The 25,271-nt window shown below is 39.5% G+C and overlaps 1 long non-coding RNA gene across 4 annotated transcripts in view; it reads right to left on the bottom strand.

Annotated features, from left to right (window-relative positions):
• The window catches only part of LOC129641130 (uncharacterized), a 148,040-nt gene extending 129,035 nt beyond the window's left edge, over positions 1-19,005 (bottom strand). For all 4 annotated transcript variants that reach the window (XR_008709099.1, XR_008709100.1, XR_008709098.1 and 1 more), the window contains exon 1: positions 18,870-19,005. This is a non-coding gene — a long non-coding RNA (uncharacterized LOC129641130). The remainder of the gene's footprint in view (positions 1-18,869) is intronic.
• Between the last annotated feature and the right edge of the window lie 6,266 nt (positions 19,006-25,271).

Below are 25,271 nucleotides of genomic sequence, written 5' to 3'. Positions count from 1 at the left end.
ACTGGGAAAGAATGAAAAGTGATTTTTACCCCACTAGGAAGCCATTCGGGTGTTTCTGTCCCTAAGGTTTGGGGTTCCCTATCCTCTACTGGAGGCTAATCAGGTTTTGGGTTTCAGGGCTCTGAAGGAGATATTTTCATGTGGGTGGCAACAGAAGTCTACCTTATAACAGAGTTTTCTGTTGAGAGGGCATAGAGAGGCCCATGGATGCTATTAAGCATTATTATTGAAAAAGCAGTCAGAACAATCTTTGTGCTTAAAATTTTTTCTAAACTATGTTAGATGTAACTCCACAATTGGGACAGAGGGGAAACCGTGGAGTGTTCTGGGTAGTGGATGGTGGGGATGGAGTGCGATGGTGCAGCAGGTGATGGTAGGACTCGGTTAGTAGGGTGGAGCCTAACTCCACAGCCCAGGGAGCCTGCAAGGTAGGCCAATGCTGAGCTTAGCCAGGGGAGAACTCTTTATAAAGAGATAGCCTCATTGGGATGATCTTGTTCACTTGCAAAGGGACTTGGACCAAGGTGTCCAAGAAAAGAAAAATGGGCATGTAAATGGGATTGCTTGTCTGCAGCTACAAGTCACAGCAAAACATAAGAGCAGTGGAAATGGTCATGGACTAAGAACCATGGGCTATCGTGATGAGAAACATGGGAGGCTGTCTTACTGGGGCTATGTGTGCCTTCCAGGGTGGCAATATGATGTCAGATGTTGTATCCCCTGAATCTGTGTCCTTTTTGCTCTTCTATGTCACCCCAGAAACAGAAATCCCAGAAGTATATATTCAGGATCCCCTTGAGAACAAGTCTTTAGCTTAGAAGATACCATGGAAAGGATCTTGTGTGAAATTTGGAAAACATAGTAAAAGAAAAATCCATTCCTTCTCCTATAGAAGTTGTAGGCAAGGGCTGGGCTGAAACAGACAGGGTTTTGATGCTTCTCAGCCTCTTCCAAGCATCTCCGGGAGTCATATGGCTCCTACAGATGCTTGAGGTGATGAGTAACAGTTCCCTCTGATCCCTGCATTTTCTGCTTTGTTCATTTCAGTAGCAGTACAAAGTCTGTGGAAGCCTCTGTCTCCCTGTATCAAAAATCCCTTCTGGGGACTTCCCTGATGGTCCAGTGGTTAAGACTTCACCTTCCAATGCAGGGGGTGTGAGTTCGATCCCTGGTCTGTGAGCTAAGATTCAAATGCCTCTTGGTCAAAAAAACAAAACATAAAAGAGAAGCAATATTGTAACAAATTCAATAAAGACTTCTGAAAGACTGGCCCACATCAAAAAAATCTTTTTAAAAAATGTCTTCTGGCTAGAAACATCTACAGTGATTTCCACTTTCCTGACTTGAATAATGACTTTGTAGAGGAGGTGAAGAGATGTCCTCCCAAAGGAGTGATGCAGGACTTATAGGTAGGGGTTGGAGCTGATTTTAATTAACTTGGGGAAAATGATTAACTGTAACCTTATTCATACCTCATATGCTGTGGGACAATTCATACTTTCTCCATAATCAAAGTGATATCTGTACGAAGTTTAAGGCAACCACTTGAAAGACTTAAGTGATAATCTACCATGGCACCTTGTAATATTAAAAATCTTTTAAAATGTCTTCCTTTATACAATAAACACCAAGACCTAAGTTTTGTGCCCTAAGTAGAAATTCAGAACTGTCTGAGGTCAATGAATAGCATAAACAACAACAAAACAGAATTGAGTATATAACTATGCTAGTTTCAAGCATTTCCTGATTTAAAGAGAGAATTTAAATGTAGGGAATAGTTAGAGATGTAATTAGTCTCTGGAATAACCAATCTTTAGGTTATTCATCTTTTGACATGTATCATTTTTTCCCAGTCTTTCAGCTGAAGTAGAATCTAGCCTAGCTAGCTCTTAGAATGCAAAGTAGATGCTGACTTCAGAAACAATTGTTCCATTGTGTTCAAAATGAGTATTCCCTTAGGTGAAGTGGATTAAGACTACAGACTTCCAATTATAAAAATAAATTAAGTCATAGGGATGTAATATACAGCATAAGGAATGTAGTCAAGAATACTGCCATAACTTTGTATGGTGACAGATGGTTACTAGACTTATCGCTGTGACTATTTTTTAATTTATTTAAATGTCAAATCACTATGCTATATACCTGAAACTAACATAATATTGTACATAAACTATACTTCAATAAAAAATGAGTGTATTCTGTGATATCCCACTTGAAGCCTGCTTATTAGATTTTGCCAAAGTGAAAATGTTAGTCACTCAAACATGTCTGACACTTTGCAACCCCATGGACTGTAACCTGTCAGGCTCCTCTGTCCAAGGAATTCTCCAGGCAAAGATACTGGAGCGGGTAACCATTCCCTTCTCCAGGGGATCTTTCTGACCCAAGGAATGAACTTATATCTACCCGCATTGCAGGCAGATTCTTTACTGTCTGAGCCACCAGAGAAGCCCAGATTTTGCCATGGGAAGGGCAAACAGGGATTTGTGGAGGAGCGGACACAAGGAGGCTTTTTTAAACCACTAGAAACATGGAAAAATCCCAAGAGTGTCTCTCAACTTATACAAAGAAGCGAATATTCTAGGAAAGATATTTAATGAATTTGCACCAAAATTATGAATAATGTGAAGACTCTTTAATGCTTTAACACATAGCAGCCCATCACCTGGCAATGTAACTTTTGTAGTATGGAACTGTACCATTAAAACATGTATAAGTGAAAAAAACAACACAGCCAACTAAAATCCTTCCAATTCTCCTACTAAGAAAGACAAATGTTTTTTGGTTTACTTCAGGCACCTGTGAGCTTTCAATCTGTCGAATATGATCTAGCTGAAGTCAGCAACCTGCACTATGGTCGCAGCTGCCCAGAGACGTTTCCCCAAGGGAAGCATGTTATTTCCCCAGTGGAGGAAGGATCTGTCATGGTAGACTAGCCATTACAAATGCTCTTTGTGAAATAGAAAATCAAGGAAAACTTGATCTTTCAAATTAGTCTTTTGGCCAATAAAATACAACAACTTGATCTAAAATGTTACTCAAGTATTTACTGTCTTTTACCCAAGTCTTACAGTCTATAATATTGTACTGAATTAAACTCAGTAAATATTTCTAGAATTAAATGACTATATGAATGGATAGAACATCATCACATTGATGGATATACTGAGCTCTTTTGGAAATATATAGGAGCATTTAAAATTTTAGAAATGGAAGGAATGAAAGATGTATCACTAGGGAGACCACAATGCATGGTCTCCCAAACAGGTTTTTTGTTTTGTTTTGTTTTGTTTTTTAAGTTTTATTCCTGTGGATTCTTTTTTTTTTTTAATTTTATTTTATTTTTAAACTTTACAAAATTGTATTAGTTTTGCCAAATATCAAAATGAATCCGCCACAGGTATACATGTGTTCCCCATCCTGAACCCTCAGAAGGGACATCTGGACAAAAGGGATCAGTTGGCACTGTTTCAGTCAAACCAACACATATGATCTCCTAAGCATCCCATTCACCCTACCCAAGTCTAAAGCTAACGTGGTAAAGGAAAGAGAAAACAGAATCATTTTTAACATGATCTTATTTGTTAAAACATTAATAGATCTCAATGTGTGTGCTGCTTGGGTCAATCAAGGATCAGGCATTGACATGGAGTTAGGAGTGCAAGTGGTTTCTTGAAGGGAGAAAGAGGATAATACCAGTGAATGATGAAGGAGCAGGGAAGACAGAATGGACAAGGAAAGCTTTCTAATTGTCTGTCAGATCTGACACTTGTGAAAAGAAAAGAACGGCATTGGTCACAATCATGACCACGTGACCACAGCCCAGCTCTAAGTCTCAGCCAATCCAGCTGGGAGCTCCGGAACCAAGGTTGCCCATTAAAGAAGAAATTTTGTGTCCCTGCTATGCACAGTCCCTGGCTTAGGCTTCTCAGGAATTGCTGGCCTCAGATCAAAAGAAGGCAAACAGGAAGATTTGCATGGTTTGTAGCTGAATGAAAAGATTTCTCTTGATGGAAAATCTGACTGGTGCATCTGCAATGGCTGCCTCACAGAATACAAACCTTACTGTCTTGGACAAATGAAGACACTGAAATTTACAGAGATCTTTAAAGCACAGGGCAGCTACTGGAACCTCAGGTTCTTGACTTTAGGGACATTGAAACACCACACTGGTATGTCTTCTTTACAGTAACTTTGGGCTAACAGAACTTAGAGATATTCCAAATAAGAAACTATGTTTGATCCCATAGCAAGCAAGAGACAGAGCTGAGAGGTAGACCCTGATCTAACTCACTCCAAAGACTAAGCAGTCAAGGTGGGGGGAAACTGATTCATGAAAACAAAGATCTCTTAAAGGTAACATCCAGACCTTAAGTCCACTAAGATGCTGCTCACCTTTTCTAACTCTTTCAGGTCAGACTAGTTTAGTGAAGGAGGGGTATAAACACATTTTGGATTGGTGGAAAGTAGTAAACTGTTTAGATATACCAGGCTGGCCAAAAAAGTTTGCTTATGTTTTTCCATATGCTGCTATGGAAAAATACAAACAAACTTTTTGGCTAACCCAATATAAATGTCATTTCTCACTTAACCCTGTGTACGAGACAGCAAAAGAGACACTGATGTATAGAACAGTCTTATGGACTCTGTGGGAGAGGGAGAGGGTGGGAAGATTTGGGAGAATGGCATTGAAACATGTAAAATATCATGTATGAAACGAGATGCCAGTCCAGGTTTGATGCATGATACTGGATGCTTGGGGCTGGTGCACTGGGACGACCCAGAGGGATGGTATGGGGAGGGAGGAGGGAGGAGGGTTCAGGATGGGGAACACATGTATACCTGTGGTGGATTCATTCTGATATTGGGCAAAACTAATACAATTATGTAAAGTTTAAAAATAAAATAAAATTAAAAAAAAATGGCTTGTGCCCTAACAGAGGGAATAATGTCCCATCAATCAGCCTCTGAATATTATAAACTAATGAAGGTCTCTCCAGGGTCTGGTTTTGGGGGACTCTTCAAACACCCACACATCTACCAGTATTTGTTTCATCACAGTTGCAGGAGTGTGGACAGGCTGTTTGCTTAAGACTTATTCCGCGTGGGTGAGGGAGGCAGTTGAGATTCTAAGAGCTGGCTGTAACTATGTAGTTCAACTCTACAGAGTTCATAGCTTGTTCACATGAGTGGATAGCCAGGGAACATCAGTACTAAAGATAGGGCAAGTAATGTGTGCATAAAGAAGATATACTTGTGTGTGTGTGTGTGTGTGTGCGTGTGTGTGTGTCTGTAAATAGAAGGTCTCACAGGAACTGCAAATAGGTTTCATCTTCAGTGCAAACTCAAAAGTATACTGATAAATAGTGACATTTTGGAGTTCTTATAAGAACTCTGATGTGAAATTCAGGTTTAGTAGGAAAGAGTGCTATACTTTATTAGTCATGCCTTCACAGGGACAGGAAGTGGGGTGGCAACATACATGCCATAAATTAGCACCTGTTGGTGCTACAGAAGGAAAAAAGAACTCGATCTTCAAAATGGGCACAGTTTATGTAAGGACATTTTGCTTTCTTTCACAATGTTTCCATTAGTTTTAGCTTGGTCCAAGCTGAGTTGGTGGGACTCTGAATACTCTACTCTGTATTTAACCAGAAAAGTCTGCTTCCATCTCTTTGGAGTCATGGGCCTTATCCAAGATTTCCTTGGGAAATTTGAAGAGGGAATTCCATTGCTTTCTAATGAAAATACTTTTGGAGCCAACCCAATAAATAAAAATAAGGATTTTGAAGATGGCTGAACTAAAAGATCCTTTGTCACTTCCAGCTCTAAAATGTCAATACATATGGCATCCTATCTGAGAGCCTGGGGAGAAATGGCCCTGCTTTTTCTGACCTGTTCAATATGAGATGGTTGGATGGCATCACTGACCCGATGGACATGAGTTTTAGCAAGCTCTGGGAGTTGGTGATGGACAGGGGAGCCTGGCCTGCTGCAGTCCATGGGGTCGCAAAGAGTCGGACATGACTGAGCAACTGAACTGAACTGAATTTTGAAATTTGAGGCAGTTGCAGGCGTGCTACAGTAGGTAAAGAACTGCTGACTCTTCATGAGTAGGGTCAGGTCTGGGAGGAGAGAGAAAGGAATTGAAGGTGCATTTGGTGTGTAAGACTGTGAAGAATGCAGCAGCTACTACAGGAGCTGTGTGAGATAATTGAGCAGAACTGCTGCACTGCACTGCAACCTGCTTTCCCCTTTGTTTCTCAGGTGCTGGTATCTGTATGGGAGATTTAAATAGAAAGGGGAACTTAAATAGAAAACATTTTATACTAATATGATTTGACTTCCTTGGCGGTCCAGTGGTTGAGACTTCACCTTTCAGAGCAGGGGTTGCGGGTTCAATCCCTGGTTGGGGAGCTAAGATCCCACATGCCTTGTGGACAAAAAAACAAAATATAGAACAGAAGCAATACTGTAACAAATTCAATACTTTAAAAATGGTCCATATAAAAAAATCTTTAAAAAAGAATGTCGAGGTGACTTTACTCTTCACTTATAAATGACAAGATTCTCAGTATAGTAACTAGCATACAATAGGCAATAAATATTTGTAAGTGAATGAGAGTATAATGAGTACTTGGTCTCCTCCGACTCTTTGTGACCCCCTGGACTGTAGCTCACCAGGTTCCTCTGTCCATGGGATTCTCTGGGTAAGAATACTACAGTGGGTTGTCATTCCCTTCTCCAGGGGATCTTCCTGACCCAGGGATTGAACTCAGGTCTCCTGTATTGCAGGCAGATTCTTTACCATCTGAGCCACCAGGGAAACCCAATATATCTGAGTAGAAATCACATTCATTCTTTAAGGCCCAGCTATTTCCCTTGAAATTGTGCTTCAGTTTAGAAGTGATATATACATTAGAAAAGGAAAAAGAGACTTCATGATTAGAAAAGAATAGAACAGAACACAATTGAAGCAGAAAACCATAGGTTAATATTCCAAGTGGTAAATATTAGTGGGCGCACATATTCATCCCTGCCTTCCTTTTGATTCTGATTTTTTACTCCGAACATGTGATATGCTTTGGACAGTGAGATGATGTCAGAGGCTTGGGAAAGCGCTTGTGTGTCTCTGCTCATGGTCATGTTCTGCCGTTGCCCAGAGGGCATGCCCAGGCTTATGAGCTGGTAGATGAAGGATGCTGGCATAGAGTGAAGTCTCTTCAGTCATTCAAGCCAAGGCCATCGTAGATCAGAGACCAAAGAGTCAAACCCTAGGCGGGAGAGTGAATCCAGCCAAGACCAACAGAGGTGCCTAACTGATAGCCCAGATGCATGAGCAATAAATACCCATTTTTGCATGCTGCTACAGTTCTGTGGTATTTGTTACACACCACTAACATCACATAAGAATGCTAACACATTCTAGCTTCAAGATTCCCACTTGTGATATCTTAAGCAAACCTTTTACCTTGTTGAGCCTCAGCTTATAAAAATAGAAATAATATCTTCCCTTTTTGCTTCATCAAGTTATTGTTGGTTAAATTGAATTAAACAACATAATACATGTGGAAATTCTTTGCAAAAAGAAAAAATGTGCTCCAAATTAACTTTATTATGATTTTTATTATAGAGCCGCCACCATGTAGTCCTATCTCCCTTTGTATCCAGTGGTGATCAGAAACTTCTCTTAATACCTTGTGCACACCCATGACATTGCGCTCTCTCTCATCTGTGTGTGTGTGTATGTGTGTGTTAAATCACTTCAGTGCATCTGACTCTTTGTGACCCCATGGACTATAGCTCGCCAGGCTCCTCTGTCCAAGGGATTCTCCAGGCAAGAATGCTAGAGTGGGTTTCCATGCCCTCCTCCAGGGGATCTTCCTGACCCAGGGATCAAACCTATGTCTCTTATGCCTCCTGCATTGGCAGGTGGGTTCTTTACCATTAGCGCCACCTGGGAAGCCCCCTCTCTTATCTGACAGGTGGCAAACTGTGTGTGTGAGTATGACTCTCAGCAGAAGCAAACCACAGCTGTGGAGTTCCCCCATCTTCTAAAAGTCAATGACATTTTACCTTAGGTTGGAATTGTTGTCAACATCAGGCTGTGAATTGTTGCCAAATATCAGGCTGTGTCAACCTGATCAGTAGGCATCAGTATTGTTACAGTAATTCCATCTGGATCCATTTTGACCAGTCATTTCCATAATTTTCACAAAGGGCCCCTTTAAAATTATTTTTGGATGTTCAGTTCAGTTCAGTCGCTCAGTAATGTCCGAATCTTTGCAATCCCATGGACTGCAGCATGCTAGGCTTCCCTGTCCATCACCAACTCCCAGAGTTCACTCAAACCCATGTCCATTGAGTCAATGATGCCATCCAAACATTTCATCCTCTGTTGTCCCTTCTCCTCCTGCCTTCAATCTTTCCCAGCATCAGGGTCTTTTCCAATGAGTTGGTTCTTCGCATCATGTGGCCAAACTATTGGAGTTTCAGCTTCAGCATCAGTCCTTCCAATGAATATTCAGGACTGATTTCCTTTAGGATGGACTGGTTGGATCTCCTTGCAGTCCAAGGGACTCTCAAGAGTCTTCTCCAACACCACAGTTCAAAAGCATCAATTCTTCAGCACTCAGCTTTCTTTATAGTCCAACTCTCACATCCATACATCACTACTGGAAAAACCATAGCCTTGACTAGACAGACCTTTGCTGGTAAAGTAATGTCTCTGCTTTTCAACATGCTGTCCAGGCTGGTCATAGCCTTTCTTCCAAGGAGCAAGCATCTTTTAATTTAGTGGCTGCAGTCACCATCTGCAGTGATTTTGGAGCCTCCAAAAGAAAGTCTCTCACTGTTTCCATTGTTTCCCCATCTGTTTGCCATGAAGTGATGGGACTGGATGCCATAATCTTAGTTTTCTGAATGTTGAAATTTAAGCCAACTTTTTCACTCTCCTCTTTCATCTTCATTAAGAAGCTCTTTAGTTCCTCTTCACTTTCTGCCATAAGGGTGGTGTCATCTGCATATCTGAGGTTATTGATATTTCTCCCAGCAATCTTGATTTCAGCTTGTGCTTCATCCAGCCTGGCATTTCACATGATGCACTCTGCATATAAGTTAAATAAGCAGGGTGACAATATACAGCCTGACGTACTCCTTTCCCAATTTGGAACCAGTCTGTTACTCCATGTCCAGTTCTAACTGTTGCTTCTTGACTTGCATACAGATTTCTTAGGAGGCAGGTGGTCTGATATTCCCATCCCTTTAAGAATTTTACAGTTTGTTGTGATCCAAATAGTCAAAGGCTTTGGCGTAGTCAATAAAGCAAAAATAGATGTTTTTTGGAACTCTCTTGCTTTTTCGATGATCCAGCAGATGTTGGCAATTTGATCTCTGATTCGTCTGCCTTTTCTAAATCCAGCTTGAACATCTGGAAGTTCATGGTTCACGTATGTCAACGAGTTTAAAGACTCATTGTCAGACGGAGCTTCTGATCCACAGGAAAATATTCCACCCCCAAATTAATAAGATTTCAGGACCAAACAAAGCATATTACTGTTTCCATTAGTCTTTCAAACAGTCTTGTGAAAACAGGTACTATTTTATTTTTTTAGATTTTAAAATAGTGAAGTCCATTAGAATATTTTTTTAAAAAAAACCTCAAAATCTCCATTACTAGTTCCACATAACTCCTTGGGGATTCAGCGTTTGGGATCCAGAGTTGTTATGCAGTTTTTAACTGTCTCCTTTCAGGATTATACAGGACTATTTTTATATATAAGAGGCATAAAAGAGAATCACTGAATTTCATACCTGCAAGGAATTTTAGAGATAGCTCATAATGCACGCACAGAGACTAAGGTCCTAAGCCGTTGAACACTATTGGAAAGTTTACACAATTAGAGAACCACTCAGAATTATAACTCAGGCCATTTCTTTCCATGCTTTAATGCCACTTTCAGAGACACCACAGAAGGCTCTTCCTAAAGTCTCTATTAGCTTATATTTGATATTCTGCCAATTTAGAAATTTATTTGCTAAATTTCCATCTCTAATTACAGAAAAAATTAAAACAAACAAAAGCAAAATCAACAAGCATCCATAAATGATAGTCTGTGAACTTTAGTCTCTTAGGTATCATTTTCCCTCAGAATGAAATAAGAATCTGACTTCTGAAATTCTAAATAATCCTAATTTTCCGGATTTTATATTTTTTATAGATTTTTTATAGATTTTATATTTTTTACCTTTGAATAGGGTTTTCTTCCTGAATTCCATTAAGCCACTCCCATTCCCCGACCGTATACATCAGCTTCTGTCTTTAGTTGGGATTTTCTGGCTATGTATTTTTTTGGACACTCCAGCCATTCACTTGTCCCCTCACTCTCCCTTCCATGAAAAACTTTCCCACAAATTTTCACTTGTGGGCAAGTACTGTCTCTCCAAATTCATTTGAGCCTTTCCAACTCTCTGGTTGATTTCTACAGCTGAAATTCCATGGCTACGTCCAGCACAGGTGATTTACAGCTAACATAGTCACTGTGCTCCTTTTTTGACAAGGAAATCGTCACTCCCCAATGTCTCTGGCTTGAATCTTCTGCATAAGCTTTAATAGTTGCCCTTTCCTACCCCCTATATCTGATGTGTCAAGAAATTTTTCTCTGGCCAGACTCTGAACCATATGATTATTTACTCAAGATGAACCAATTAAAAATTCCTACCTCGTTTTTCTATCTCTGGTTTCTGCCTCCTGCACCTCATCTAAAGCATTTCTTGCATATTAACCTGATGAAAACATTGCATTGTCATTTAGCAAACCCTGCTGGCTCTGACAGTAAAGAATCTGCCTGCAATGCAGGAGACTGGGGTTTGATCCCTGGATCAGGAATATCCCCTGGAAAAGGGAATGAAACTTACTCCAGTATTCTTGCCTGGGAAATCCCATGGACAGAGAAGCCTGGCGGGGTCACAAAGAGTCGGACACGACTAATACTTTCACTTCCACCAAGGCTCAGATTGATTCCATATCTGTCTCTGTGTCTGAGAAGAGGAATTAAGAGCATGCATTTTCTGACCCCAACCACTTTGCTGTCTTATTTGCCACTGATGTAAAATAGCTAGTCATTGTCTCACGTAGTCAGCAAACTATGACACGCAGAGCAAATCTAACCCACCACCTGTTTTCCTGTGGCCCACAGAGAGTCTTTTACGTTACTAAGTGGTTAGAAAAAAATATTCAAAAGGCAGAATATTTTGTGCCATGTACAAGTTGTAGGAAATTTGGCATTCATAAAATAAGTTTTATGGTAACACAGTCATACTCACTTGTTTACTTATTATGTATGGCTGTTGTATGCTTCAGTGATAGAGATGAGGGACTTCCCTGGTGGTCTAGTGTGGCTAAGATTCTGCACTTCCAATACAGGGGGCCTGGGTTTGATCCCTGGTCAGGGAACTATGATCCTACATGCTGCAAATAAGACCTGACACAGCCAAATAAATAAATCAATATTTTTTAAAGAAAATTATAGAGATGAGTAGCTATAGCAGAGATCATATGGCCCCCTCAAAGCCCCAAATATTTACTATCTGGCTGTCAACAGAAAAAGTCTGCTAACCCCTTTTATGTGTGCTGTTCTCTGAAAATATACCTCTGTGGCCATCTACATGCTATTTATCCTTGTTAAGGAAAATTATACAAAACGCAGAAATAAGAAAAAAGAATGAGTGCATGTCATTTTGAGGTCAGAGTGAAGCATTGCCTGACAGCCCTACCCAACGATTATTTCATTTTCTAGAGGATGTACCTTTGTTTGATTCACTGTTTACTACTGATCATCAGGGCCCAGATTCTGAAGTTACATGTTAACTTATACATATCTATTTAGGAGGAAAGGCTACTTCAAAAGATACAGTTTTATTACTCTGTAGGATATTAATTTTTCATGTACCAGGAAATTCATTTCATGGTGCCTTGGACTTACTGTCTATATAAATCTCTGGTTTTTTAACTCTCCTTTGAACCATTTTTACCATTCTGCTGGTTCTCTCATTAATGATTTAAATTTTTGATACATCCTCATTCTGCATTTGTATGGAGGTCATGTTTTTGACATTTTGAAAATTATATTTTGACCCACTGTCTGTGATTCCCCACACACATCTCAAATGTTGGCCTCAAGTCCCCTGTCAAATGGCACTTAATGTTGTCTTTTGTTGCTAACACTGGTTTAAATTGATCATTTTCACAGTATTCATCTTGTTAATGAACATATAATTTTTCTCATAGATCCTAAGATTTTAAAGGTCAGTGAGTACATTTTTTTTTTTAAGATTGAATTTTCAAAATGCTTTGGTTATATAAAAAACTCATTAAATGTTTGTGGAATGAATAAGTTTAAAATGCATTTAAAAGAAAGACTGTTATAAAAAAAACACTGTCATTCTTTGTATCAGAAGGGAAACAATAGAGAAAATAGTGCAGGGCAACAATACAGAGCCTTCTAAGTGTTTGTTTAGCAAATGTTAAATAGGAAATTAGATAAGAGTTCCTAGGTTGCTGTGAATCAAAACAATGATAAATTGCCTGCATTTAGAGTATTCAGATTTCTTCTCTTAAGTGGTAGCAAGAATCTTGTACATGATAAAGCAGGTCTCATCCACCCAATACAATTATCAGCTTCTTGTATACTGAACACTGATGCGGCTGATTCCCAATCTGCATACAGCATTGAGCTATGAATTTGCTCTCTTCTTTCTCCTTTATTTAGAAGTTAATCACTATGTAATGATTATTTTGCAGTGATTAACTTCTAAATAAAAGAGAACTAAGGCCTCATCAAATCCATAGCTCAAAAATATTTTACACTTAGTTGTCCAGGTATAGAATTAAATAAGATAACCTTATATTAACTGGAACATCTAATATACCCTAAATGGTGTTTTCACAGGTTTGGAAAAAATGTAACTGCACACCTGATCTTAGAGAAATATTAAGGCATTGGCAAGCATGCAGAGGAGAAAAATTACTCATAATCCTACCTCTAAAACCATTCTCAGTTAATCTCCAGTGACAAGCCTTTGAAGTAGGCATTATCATCCTTATTTTGTTCATTTTGAACCCAAGAATCTGAGAAGCTATATCAGAGTACAGAAGACTGGCAATCTTGTCATAAACATGGGACAACTCTAAAGAACCATCTCAGCTTCACAGTTCCGAACGGGTGTCAGCTGAGGACTTCTGTGGAATGGCACCAGTGCCCAATTTCTGGCCCTGATATGTGGATTAAAATATAAATGCTATGCCCTTGCCTTATCTCCAGGATACAGTGAGTAAGGATAGAAAGACATAATTTAAAAAAAATACATCTGGAAAAAGAAGAATAAGGAACAGAGAGGTCACTGGTTTATGGAAATTCTGAAACGCTGGCAAGCAACATTACAAAGATTCTAGCACTCCACCACCACAAATGGGGATGTCTGTAACATGGAGCTATGGCTGAGAAGGACAATCCAATCGCAGTCTATACTTTCCTGGCCCACTCAGATCAGGAGTCAACAACTGCCTAGTTTTGACTTCATGGACCATGAGTGGGAGTGATAGAACTTTTAGCAGTGAGGTGGGGACGGGCTCCTGAATACTCCATAGCTTGTCTAAGACCTAGGGGAAGGTAGAGCTACACAGTGGAAAAATTCCAACAGTTAGGATTGGGTCTCAGCTAACCAGGAACTCCTACAGCAATAAAATTTGAGTGAGTTAGGCACCTGGATATTTTAAATTGTTGTAGTACCTGGAATTACAGAACACAGCTAGATACTGTCTATGTGTCATAGCAATGCATATAACTTTAATGTTCACAAAACATTATGTGTTATTAGCTCTGCTTTACAGATGAAAAAAATTGAGGCTCATATGGATTAAATCTAACTTGACAAAGGTCCATGAAAAAGCTGAGAAGCTAGGACTGAAAATTATGTTTCTCCAAATAAAAAACTCATGCCATTTTCTTTATATCTTGCTAGGAGAAGAAAGAAGAGGAGTTGGGGAGACATAGAATTAGGAGGAGCAGAGTGGAGTTCAAAGGAGGGGGGTTCTATGCATGAGGATGCCAATGTAAAATATATACCTCCGTTAGGATGGTATTCTAGAAACCTTGAATAAGGCTCTCAGTGGAACGTTCTGTAGACTACAGATTATTAAACAGAGTTGAAAATGAAAAGAAAGAGGGTTATGAACTGAGAGTGTAGCACTGACATATATACACTGCTGCTGCTGCTGCTGCTAAGTCACCTCAGTCGTGTCCAACTCTGTGAGACCCCAGAGACAGCAGCCCACCAGGCTCCCCCGTCCCTGGGATTCTCCAGGCAAGAACACTGGAGTGAGTTGCCATTTCCTTCTCCAATGCATGAAAGTGAAAAGTGAAAGTGAAGTCGCTCAGTCGTGTCCGACTCCTAGCGACCCCATGGACTGCAGCCCACCAGGCTTCTCCGTCCATGGGATTTTCCAGGCAAGAGTACTGGAGTGGGGTGCCATTGCCTTCTCTGCATATATACACTACCATGTATAAAATAGATAGCTAGTACGAAGCTGCTGTATAGCACAGGGAGCTCAACTTGGTGCTCTGTAATGACCTAGGGGGTAGGATAGGGGTGGGTGGGAGGGAGGCTTAAGAGGAAAGGGATATATGTATACTTATAGCTAATTCAAGATGTTGTACAGGAGAAACTAACACAACATTGTAAAGCAACTATATTTCAATAAAAAAAATAAAAACCAAAAAAAAAAAAAGAGAAAGAAAAGTTCCAGGTAGACAAAAGTTGATGCTGTCTTTTGGCTCTGAAGAAATCACTGTGCCAACTTACTCTTTAACCCATAGTAAATAAACCCAAAGTAAATAAGCACACCCATTACCTCATCTCCTGATGACCTCAGCAACACTTGGTGCATCACCTAATTAGCATCTGTATGATTTTATTAGAATTTGTTCATATTTTTGAAAAAAATCTCACAATTTTAGTAAATGTTGCTCTTTATTAACCTGGACAGTTTCCTCCCAGCATGCGTGGATTATTCCCATAGGCCTTTGCCCTCATCCTTCTCTATTCTTAATCCATATTTACTTTGAAAATCCTAATCCACAGAGTGAAATGACTGAGGCCATTTTCAAACAAAACTTTGTATTTGACGTGTATGAACATGGCTTTGGGCTACTTTCCTCAATAATGATTCAATTTAACTGCAATTGTATTTCATTTGGAATCTCTTTGGGACACAGGTGGCATTTTACTAAGACTTTTGGCAGCCCAGCCACATATAGTGCAGTTGATAGTACATACTTTCTGATGGAGGGGTTCAGGGAGACTATTTAATTGTACTTTCCATTGCTTGCTGCTGTGTACAGAAGAGCCAAGTAGGGAAGGTTAATCTTTTCCTATCTAAGGTGCTCATTTGCATATTTAAATATGCTTTGGGTGCTCTCCCAGTTGTAGCTTAGTTGCTAATGTTTAAGCACATATTTGCATTAAAAAAAAAAGTTGTGGAAAGAAGGAAAATATACATTTGATCAAAGAAATGCTAATGAGAATTTAATATAGCTTCAACTTTTCCATTCCTGTTCAAAGTGTTAGCATGGCCTCTTGGCTAGAGAACTCTCTGTGGTTTGTTCTCAGTTCTGGGGACATCATGTAGGAACTCTATGTGTTTTAGAATCTTTAGCTACAGAATGATCCCTGGGGAGTTCACTGATGGAGGTTTGGCCTTAGTTCAGTGATTGGTAAATGGAAACCTTAATGTGAAGACTCTCCTCATGTTGGGCTACACCAACAGACCTACATGCCCTTTTCTTGCTCAACTTCAAAACAGAAGAAGGAGCCCTGGAGTCAGGAACAGAGACATCAGTGGTCTAATGGATGAGGAAACCTACATATCTGAAGTAAGGTCCTGGAGTGACACCCCAGTGTGTATGACAGCTGGCAGGCAGGACAAGGCAGCAGTCTTCATTGGGGGAAGGGGGAGGGAATTTTAAGGAACTGACCTCAAAGTGGACTTATTAGTTACCAGGGAAATCAGTAGAGGCCACATTCCTCACAGCTCTTTTGATGGGAACAATCACCAGCTGGGGCAAGTATGTAGGAAAGTCAGTCATGTGCTTAAGATACAGGTGAAGCAGCACTGGTCAGCCAGGAGGTGGACAGAGAGCAAGACAATAGCCATCTTGAGTGGCCTGACCATACACTCCACCCCCTGAATATCATGCATGACCCTTACAATCTTGGTCTGCCCTTCTTTGACAATATCTCTGGAGTTAGGTATGTAGGGGGCACTGTAACCAGATACCACAAATACAACACAGACAGCAGCAGCCAAAGAGTATCAAGAGTAAGAGACCTCGCATGCTCAGAATAGTCATTTGACAGGATGTGGCCAAATTTTGGAGCCAAGCACATATAGGGTCAATGGAAAGGGAGTCAACAGCAGCAGTGCCCTGTTTAGTTAAAAGGAAGGTAAGGTCACGCCTGGTTTTCACAAACCCACAGCCGCCCCCATGAGGAAGGGAAAGCCCAACTTTAAAAGAAACAGTCTGGTGGCCAAACCAGGACTCAGCAGACACCGTATAGATGTGTCACCTCATGTTATGTTGAGGGCCATTAAGGGTGAACCCAGTAGGTCTTTTCAAACAAAAACCAGTTAATCCCATGCACTTCTGGATAGAAGCCAGCCTATTCCACTCCACACAACATACATAGCCCGGGTGGGGGGACTCACGGGCTGTCAGTTGTACAGTAACACTTACCGAGAGGGTCCTTCTGACGTACTGGCATATGAGACCAGAAGATGGTGAGTCTTTTTTCCCCATTGTCAGCAATCCCCACATAGTCACATTAGGCGGGTCAATTTTTCATGGAACTATAGAGCAACATGACAGCAGCATCTCTCTGTGAGGCCAGTGTTGCCACAGACAGACTTCCTCCCTCAGACAAGGATGAAATGTAAGACATAACAGGCACAACACGGGGGAGATGATGACCATTAAGCAAAATACAAGCAGTAACCACATTCTGAGATAATACCACACCTGCCTCTGGTTTTTGTCCTAGTCTGCAACACAGTTCAGAAAACTCAACTTTTTAATAAGAACATATCTAAAATCATATCTACAATGACCAATGACTAGTTCTACTTTGGATGTTTGAACCACAGCTACTCCATTTTGACTTTCAAATGCATTCCCTTTCTCAGTGGCCAAACCAGATATACGGTGCATGTTTGAAAGGCCACGAAACAGACTGCTCTGGTCAATAAAATTTAAGTAAAACCACATATAAGCCTGAATGATTTCCCCATACCTCAGTACATGCAGATTTTCCCATCAATTCCCCTTTTGATTGCAAATCTTCCAATAGAAAGCACTGATGATCAAAATATACATCCTTTGATGCTGGCCTGCTGGCTCCTACCCCAGGTTCAGATCATGTCCCTTAATACTAGGTCTACTTTGTGTTTCCCTGGTCATTCATGTTGGGGGAAAATTAATCAGATCTCCTGAACAGGCTCAGAGGTATGTTAATGGGGACACACTTTACAGGCTATGCATTTTATCACTTATACCCACTGTCACACAAGCATTGTATATGTGCTTTTAGCAGCTGACTTAAAGCAAGCAGTGTCACACTTCATGAGTAGTCATACTCTGTGACAATTTCACTAGGTAGTCTTTCCATCCAGAACGTCAGGGCAAAAGTACGCCTAACACAACTTCATAAATACAGACCTCAACAAACAGAACTAGAATTTAACATCCACTGAAGCATAATATTGTTCTCTCTAAAATTACCTTCATCTCTACCAAATACAGTCAGTCCAAGCATTTCCTGACTGGAAAACTTAATGCTTTAGTTTTCCTTTCCTAAGCATGCAAAAGTAGGTAAACTGAGACCTGCTCAGCAACTAATGTTCTAATATTTTATTCTATTTGAAATGATCTATGTCGTCAATGAATTCTTTTCATTTAATTTAGTTTAGGGGCTTCCCTGGTGGTCCAGTGGTTAAGAATCCACCTTGCAATGCAGGGGACAGTGGTTCGATCCCGGGTCTGGAAAGATCCCACTTCCCACGGGGAAAGCTCTGCAACAAGAGAAGCCACCACAACGAGGAGCCAGTGCACCTCAACTAGAGAAAGCCCGTGCAGCACTGAAGGCCCAGCGCAGGCATAAATAAGTAAATAAAATAAAAAATTTTTAAAAGCTAAAAAAACCCAGTTTAGTTTCAAGTTACCAAAATCTGGACAGACTGTGTTAAACATTCACAAAAGGTAATTATTTCTATAGAGTTTACCTACAAGTTCTTTTTTTTTCTCCTTTACTCTCAGAGATCATGGAAGATTCAAATTCCAGAGAGCCCAGGTAGACAATTTACATCTCAAAGGCACGAGAGAAGTACCAATTCCTTCTAGAAAGCTAGCTTAACCAATTACAAAAGGCGCACTTTGAAACAGCAGCAGAGCCATTAGAGGTCTTTGTTCTCCAGACCTGTTGCGAGCCCTCCAGCAAGCTCCAATCACCAGGGGGCCCCCACAGACCAGCAGACAGCCATCCTGGGATTTCCTCTAACTTGTGGGATCACCCCTACAACTTTGGGGCCCCACGAGTTAGTGGTAGGCCACCCCAGGATTATACCCGCAACTTTCTATTCCCCACTCAGTATTTCCCGACATCTTGGCACTCATGGGAGTTTCCTCCCTCTCCTGACATTTGTTGGGCTGTGCCCCACAGGCTACAAGGCCTGCACTTGCTCAGCTTTAAGGCAGAAGAAAGAGCCCAGAGTCAGCAACACAGACATCAATGGTTTAATGGATGGGGGAGCTTACATGGCTGAAGCAAGGTCCTGGAGGACACCCCAGAGTGTGCAGCAGACAGCATGGCGGCAGTCTTCATTCCCCGAAGGAAGGGGAGAGAGCCAGTTAGAGGGCAATTGACCTCAGGTGGGCTCATCAGTTACCAGGGAAACCAGAAGAGGGCATGCCCCTCACCGCCCCTTTGATAAGAACAATGGCCAGCTGGGGCCTGGGGCAAGTATGGAGGAAGGTCAGCCCTGTGCATAAGATACAGGTGAAACAGGCACTTGTCGGGAGGTGGGTGGACAGATAGCAAGAGAACAGCTATCTTGAGTGGCCAGACTATAGAATTTTTATTTATCTGTGGCGGGATCCCTGGGGACTTTGCTGATAGAGGTTTGGCCTTAGTTCATTACTAGTAAAATGAAACCTTAATATATGGCCTCCCCTAGCTAGCTACCTGTTCTCCTGTAAGCAGAGTGAGTTTTGACTAAGAAAGAACCCTTATGGGCTGGGAGGGGAGAAGGAAGAGATTTTCTTCCTGTACATTTTGTTACATTTAAATTTAATGGTATTCGTGACCATCTGAGATCAGACAATTTTGTTTAGATACTGTCAGGCCTAACATGTCCATTTCCATTGGTCCTATAACCACAACTGCTTGAGAGTTCCTAAATGAGCTCAGCAGTAGAACTCCCCAGCTGATCATGGTCAATTCACAAGAATGATAACAGAAAGTTTATTGTTTCCAGTGACTGGCTTTTGGGGTAGTTTGTTACATAGCAGTAGAGAGCTAAATCAATGCACTTCTCTTAGGTCTCTTTCCCCAAGCCTCTCATTTCCACTTCTTTCCTTGCACATCATGGTAAGGTGAGAGGTGAGGGACTATTGCACTGGTTCGTACTCCAGCTTGTGGACATTACATATCCCTCTTTGGCCTTCTGCTGCCCACACCCCCAAGAACCATATAGACTCTGAGTAGCCAGATATAGCACATCAAGTACATAAGCTGCGAGAATGTTTTGGTTTTTCTTATTAGCTGATTTGGTGACATACTTAGAGGTTTAAGAATAAATGCTCTTAAATACAACCTATTGAAGTCCTTCCTGGACCACAGTGATAAACTACAAGTCAAAGATGTTTTGAACAATAAAAAAGGTGGAATGAAAAGTGACTACATACATTTTCATTTTACATTAAGACAACCTGAATTTTAAAATGTAATCTCCAACTTGCTTTCAATAATACTAGCTACCCTTTATTTATCACCTACTATGTACTATGCCTTCTATATATTACTTCTAACCTGTATTCACAAAGACCCAGCTACATGGTCTCCCTTTTCTTCCTCAACACACCAAGCTCATTCCTGCCTCCACTGCTTTGTATTAGTCTGTCCTTTGGACTCAACTGCTGTTAACGCCAGGTCTTTTCCTGGTTATCCCCTTCTCTTGATTCTAGGTTCAGCCATAATTGTATTTCTTCCAAGTAGCCTTTCATAGCCACTCTATAAATTAATCTCCTCAAGTAGTCACTTCCTATTGAGAGGGTAACAGGCAGGAAGGCCAGGGGTCTCCAAATGGAGGAAATAGCCTGCAAGTGTCAGACATTTTTATCTCTCTTAAGCGGCAGGAGGAAACAAACTAACAATATTTTTTTCCTTCTCTATACAAATTTAAAGAGAGGTTTCTCTTAAAATACTGTGTTGCCATAATGACACCTGGTTTCACCTGAAGTTAGCTATTCTTGAGCCTAGAGATAACCAATGCCTTTTTCTTATGGAAATGTTTGTCTTAAGCTATGCTAATGTACTACGCCTTTACCCCAAACTCTGTCTCCAAGTCGGTTCCGCCTCTTGGCCCAAAACCTACTTGACAAACCAGTATGTTATACTCAGATATTGTTCCCCTAATCTATGTAAATGAAACTATTTGTATGGTGGTCTGTCCTTCTTTAAGATTCAAGTTAATTATTTTATGGCCCAAGATAAACCATTTGGTGCCATTCTAAATTTTAAGACATTCCTTTCTTTCATTAACAGACTGCTAGTGACTATATAACATCCAGCTGAAGACTAGCAGGGGGGTACTCTTTCTGCCCCCTTCTGATGCCTATGTCAGAAGCTTTCTCTATCTCCTTTATACTTTAATAAAACTTTATTACACAAAAGCTCTGAGCAATCAAGCCTTGTCTCTGGCCCCGGATTGAATTCTTCTCCTCCGGGAGCCAAGAATCCTGGTGTATTCGCGTGATTCAACAACAACCTTTCACTATCACACACCCCTAGTTTATATTGTCATTGCATGTATTACTGTCTGAAATTTTCTCATTGATTTGAAAACTTGCTGTATGTGTCACCTTCAAACAGAGTAAGACCCATGGGTCAAGAATACTGTCTCTCTGATTTTTTATTATGTCTCCAGCAACTAGAAAGATGTCTGACATTAATGAGTAAATGAAACAAGGAAGAAGGAACTTTCACAACTTACCTTCAGAGAAGGTATTATTGTCCACTTGTATTTCAGATGTGGAATTTAGGGGTAAAAGAGGTCACATAATACGCTCAAGGTCTCTCAACTTAAAGTAAATGAATTGTCTGTTCTTCAGCCTATCCTGCTGTCCCCTCCAGGGCTTCCAGGTGGTTAGGTTAGCAAATAAACAACTCTGGCTTAAAGGGGGTCTAGAAAAGACCAGAACAGATGACCCGAGCACAGTAAACAGCCGTTCTCCGCTGCCAGAATCTCAAAACAAGCCCTAGAACATTTCTCTGGTGCATTTTTCCTATACATTTTAAGAGGTAAATGAGGTCTTTAAGGTTTAATTAAATTATTAAACATCATCAGCTCAAATCAATAGGTCTTAGTGGTGTAATGATCTTACTTAACCAAAAATAACATGTGACCAAGAGTTGAAAAATAAGGTTGTCTTCTGAGACTGAATGTAGACAGAGAGCTTAACGAGATCAGCTGCCCAAAGCAGATATTGACAAATGGATGGCTGAGTTCTGTTAACACTCCTATTCCAGGGAGCCAGAACAAGGCATGGCTGTCTTATCTTCCTTAAAGCGGACGATGTAACAGGAGGCTAAGGGGCATCTGGGAGTCCAGAAAAGGGAAAAGTCAGTAGTCAGAATTTATCTGTCTAGTTCTGTGTAAGGAAGAAAATGGCCAGGACAGAGACTTTGCCTAACAGCTGTATCTCAGGTGGAGACAGGTGTATTAAGACATTAAGTTCTTTCTACTAATTTTCCTCTTTATGATTCCACATTGGGCAAACCAATTTTAGTTATGATTTGACTTTCCTACAAGGTGATAAGAACAGTCTGTCCACTATTAATAATTGTCATTGGCATTGAAGACAGTGCCCAATTAGCATGAGTCTGTACATGAGAGCAGGATCTTTCATAGGTCTGTTAACAGATCTTGACTTAGACAACGGGAGATCATATTTTCAGACCCTTAGACATGAAGGCCCATTGAAGTGCTGTCCCAGGGGTCCCGCCCTAAGCTGACTCCCTGAATGTGTTGACACTATCATAGAAAAGTTGGGACTTGTATATACATGATCATCCACCAGCACAGGAACAGAGATGCTTGGAATATTAGAGGAAAAAGAAAATCACTTATGCCCTCTGGGTGTGTGGAATGGAGCAGTTAAAGTTCATTTTTGTCTTCATTTTTCTTTAAAGACTGAGGTCAGAGAGATGGGATGAAAAGGAGGAGTCTATGTTGTTAATTTAGCCAAATTCTTAGACGAATCATAAGAAAAAAGTAGGATGTGTTAATATATTTGAGTCAGTAGGACAATTGTTGGGGCTGGGGAAGAGTAAGACATTAAGGGTCAACTTCTATAGGTTAATGTTTCATTGTTATTTTCATTAGTTTAGATGCTCTTTTTCTTTTACACAAAAATGCCTGTAACAGTTTTTGGAGTGACTGCATCCACCCACTCTTGATTTGGACATTTCCCCCCTGGGTGTGACCTAATACAGTAATAACTGCACAGTTTTACACAGATGCTAAAAATATAGAATAACTATGTATCATTAAGAAGTAGCAATACTTACCATTGGTATAGGAACGTCTGTGATACACCAGAAATTAGGTTTTCATTTTAATGCCCTTGGCCTCTTGAAAAGGAAATGTTTTACAAATTAAAAAAAAAAATTATGCATTACTTCAGCAATTTTCCCACCTCCCATAGTGCTGTAGGCATGAAACCTCATGTCCAAAAAATGTGATTGTTTTTCTGGTTTTCTTGTCACAAGTCTTTTCCCCAGCAAAAAAGGTTTATTTTCAGTTTTCACATTTTTTCTTAATCAAAAGTTTATAGACTACTATGTAGCTCAGGGAACTCTACTCAATGCTCTGTGTTGACCTAAATGGGAAGGAATCCAAAAAGAGGGGATATGTGTATTACATATAGCTGATTCACTCTGCTGTACAGTAGAAATTAACTCAACAAAATCAAGTATACTCCAATAAAACTTAGTTAAAAAACATTAAAAAATAAATTCATACATGATATTTTGAAACAAACAAAAAAAGGAAAACTGACTTAAAATAAATAAATAAATAAATAAATTCATTATTTAACTCCTAAAAAAGTTTATATAAGTTTCTGAAAACCACTTACTGGATAATACTTATAAGAGCATGTATGAAAATCTACACATCTAGTCTTATTGTCTTCTTTAATGATCCAGCCTCTTACTTTAATCTTCAAGAGACATTTTCAGCTTTGGAAATACTTCTTGGTTTCCAAACCACCTCACAATCACATGTATAGATTTCAAAGCAGGGCATTTAACTAAATACAGGTACATGATAAGGAGATATATATGTATGTTTATGTATGTGTGTGTATATATATATATATATACATTCTGAGAATGTAAGTTTATGTGTGTATAAATATCAGTACGCCATTTCCATTTTTTGTAAATATGTTCTTTCTAATAAACCTTGTAACTTTTTTAGCCCAAGACATACATTCCCTAATAGCCAGGTATATAGAGAACTTTTTATAAATGGAAGAATTTTCTTTATGTATTAGCTTTGATGTCATAAACATAATAAGAAGCATGGCGTGCTATTAAATTGTCTTATTGTTCTTAATTTTAGAAATAAATATAACTTTGAAGAATGAAGAATAAAAGTTTTCCTAAAATCAAAACACTTTATATTTTTCTTATAATAAAGATATATTCTTGCATCAAATGCCAAACCACATTTAGATAATTATTTTTAGCATTATACTCACAAAAATGGATCTTGCTATGGTTTTCAAGATCTACTGGCGTTGATTAAAAGAAGTTTGCATACGCAACTTATTCACATTGCTTTATTTCTGTTGTTGTTGTTGTTGGTATTGTTCAGTTCACACAAAAAAAGGTACTTCAAGTCATCATATCCTTGCATTTAACCAAGTGAAAGAGTCATCTTGAAAGAAAACATTTTACAAACTAGACACATACCCTGTTTATTTTCTCCGAAAAATGCACTCCATAAAGCAAGTCCATTTTTTAAACTTTTCCCAATATTATACAAAAATATTCTTATGCAAGTAATAAATGTATCTTTAAACATCCAACTTTTTTGAAATTTAAAGCAGTCACACCAAAAGTTATCATTGTTAATTTTTAATCTAAACATAGAACACCTTGTGCTTATATAAACTGCTGTTATCATGTGCTCATATACTCTTTACATGGATCTGGCAAATATACTCTGCCATTATCCGTTAAATTATGTAAAAAAGTATAATCAGTGCAGAACTTGCCTATTTTTAAACAATGTTCTTTAACCATCCTCATCTATATTTGTTATATATAATTTCTTTTTGGAAAAAATTTTAAGGCAAGTGCAATCAAAACTACAAAATCACTATATCTATTGCTAACATATGCAGCATTCATAGTGAGTGAGTGATCTCCTTCCTTTGTAAAAATGAAAGAACAAAATGCTAAGTAGGTTATACTTACTAGAGCCGATTATGTAGTCTTACCTATTAAGTAATTAAGTCTTTAGAGATAACACAAAAGTATACTTCTTTAAAGATCTTTTAAGATATCAACACAAATGCTATACCAGCAGCAATCTGCTATCCCCTTTCTGTAATTTGTTGTTGCATGTCCAGTTTTCTCATGAAAATACACAGCAAGTTATTCAGATGCCCATTTTGAAGATGACTATGACTACAAGGTCACCTCAAGGCAAAGAATACTTAAGGTGCAGTACTCATAAAATCCTCAGTTGTAAGTTCACTTAATTCTATTGTGTTTATATTTCACTTCAGTGATGGCCTGGATTCTGTAAAGTAAGAGAAAACTAAAAAAAAAAAAAAAAAGAAAGAAACTTACCAGTAACTGTATCTCTAAAGTTAGGTTTTGCTGAGGACATGTTATTTGCTCAGGACATAATTTAAATGGAATCT

This window comes from Bubalus kerabau, unplaced genomic scaffold, assembly GCF_029407905.1.
Source record: "Bubalus kerabau isolate K-KA32 ecotype Philippines breed swamp buffalo unplaced genomic scaffold, PCC_UOA_SB_1v2 scaffold_76, whole genome shotgun sequence".
NCBI lineage: Eukaryota > Metazoa > Chordata > Mammalia > Artiodactyla > Bovidae > Bubalus > Bubalus kerabau.
This window is presented reverse-complemented; position numbering and strand designations above follow the sequence as displayed.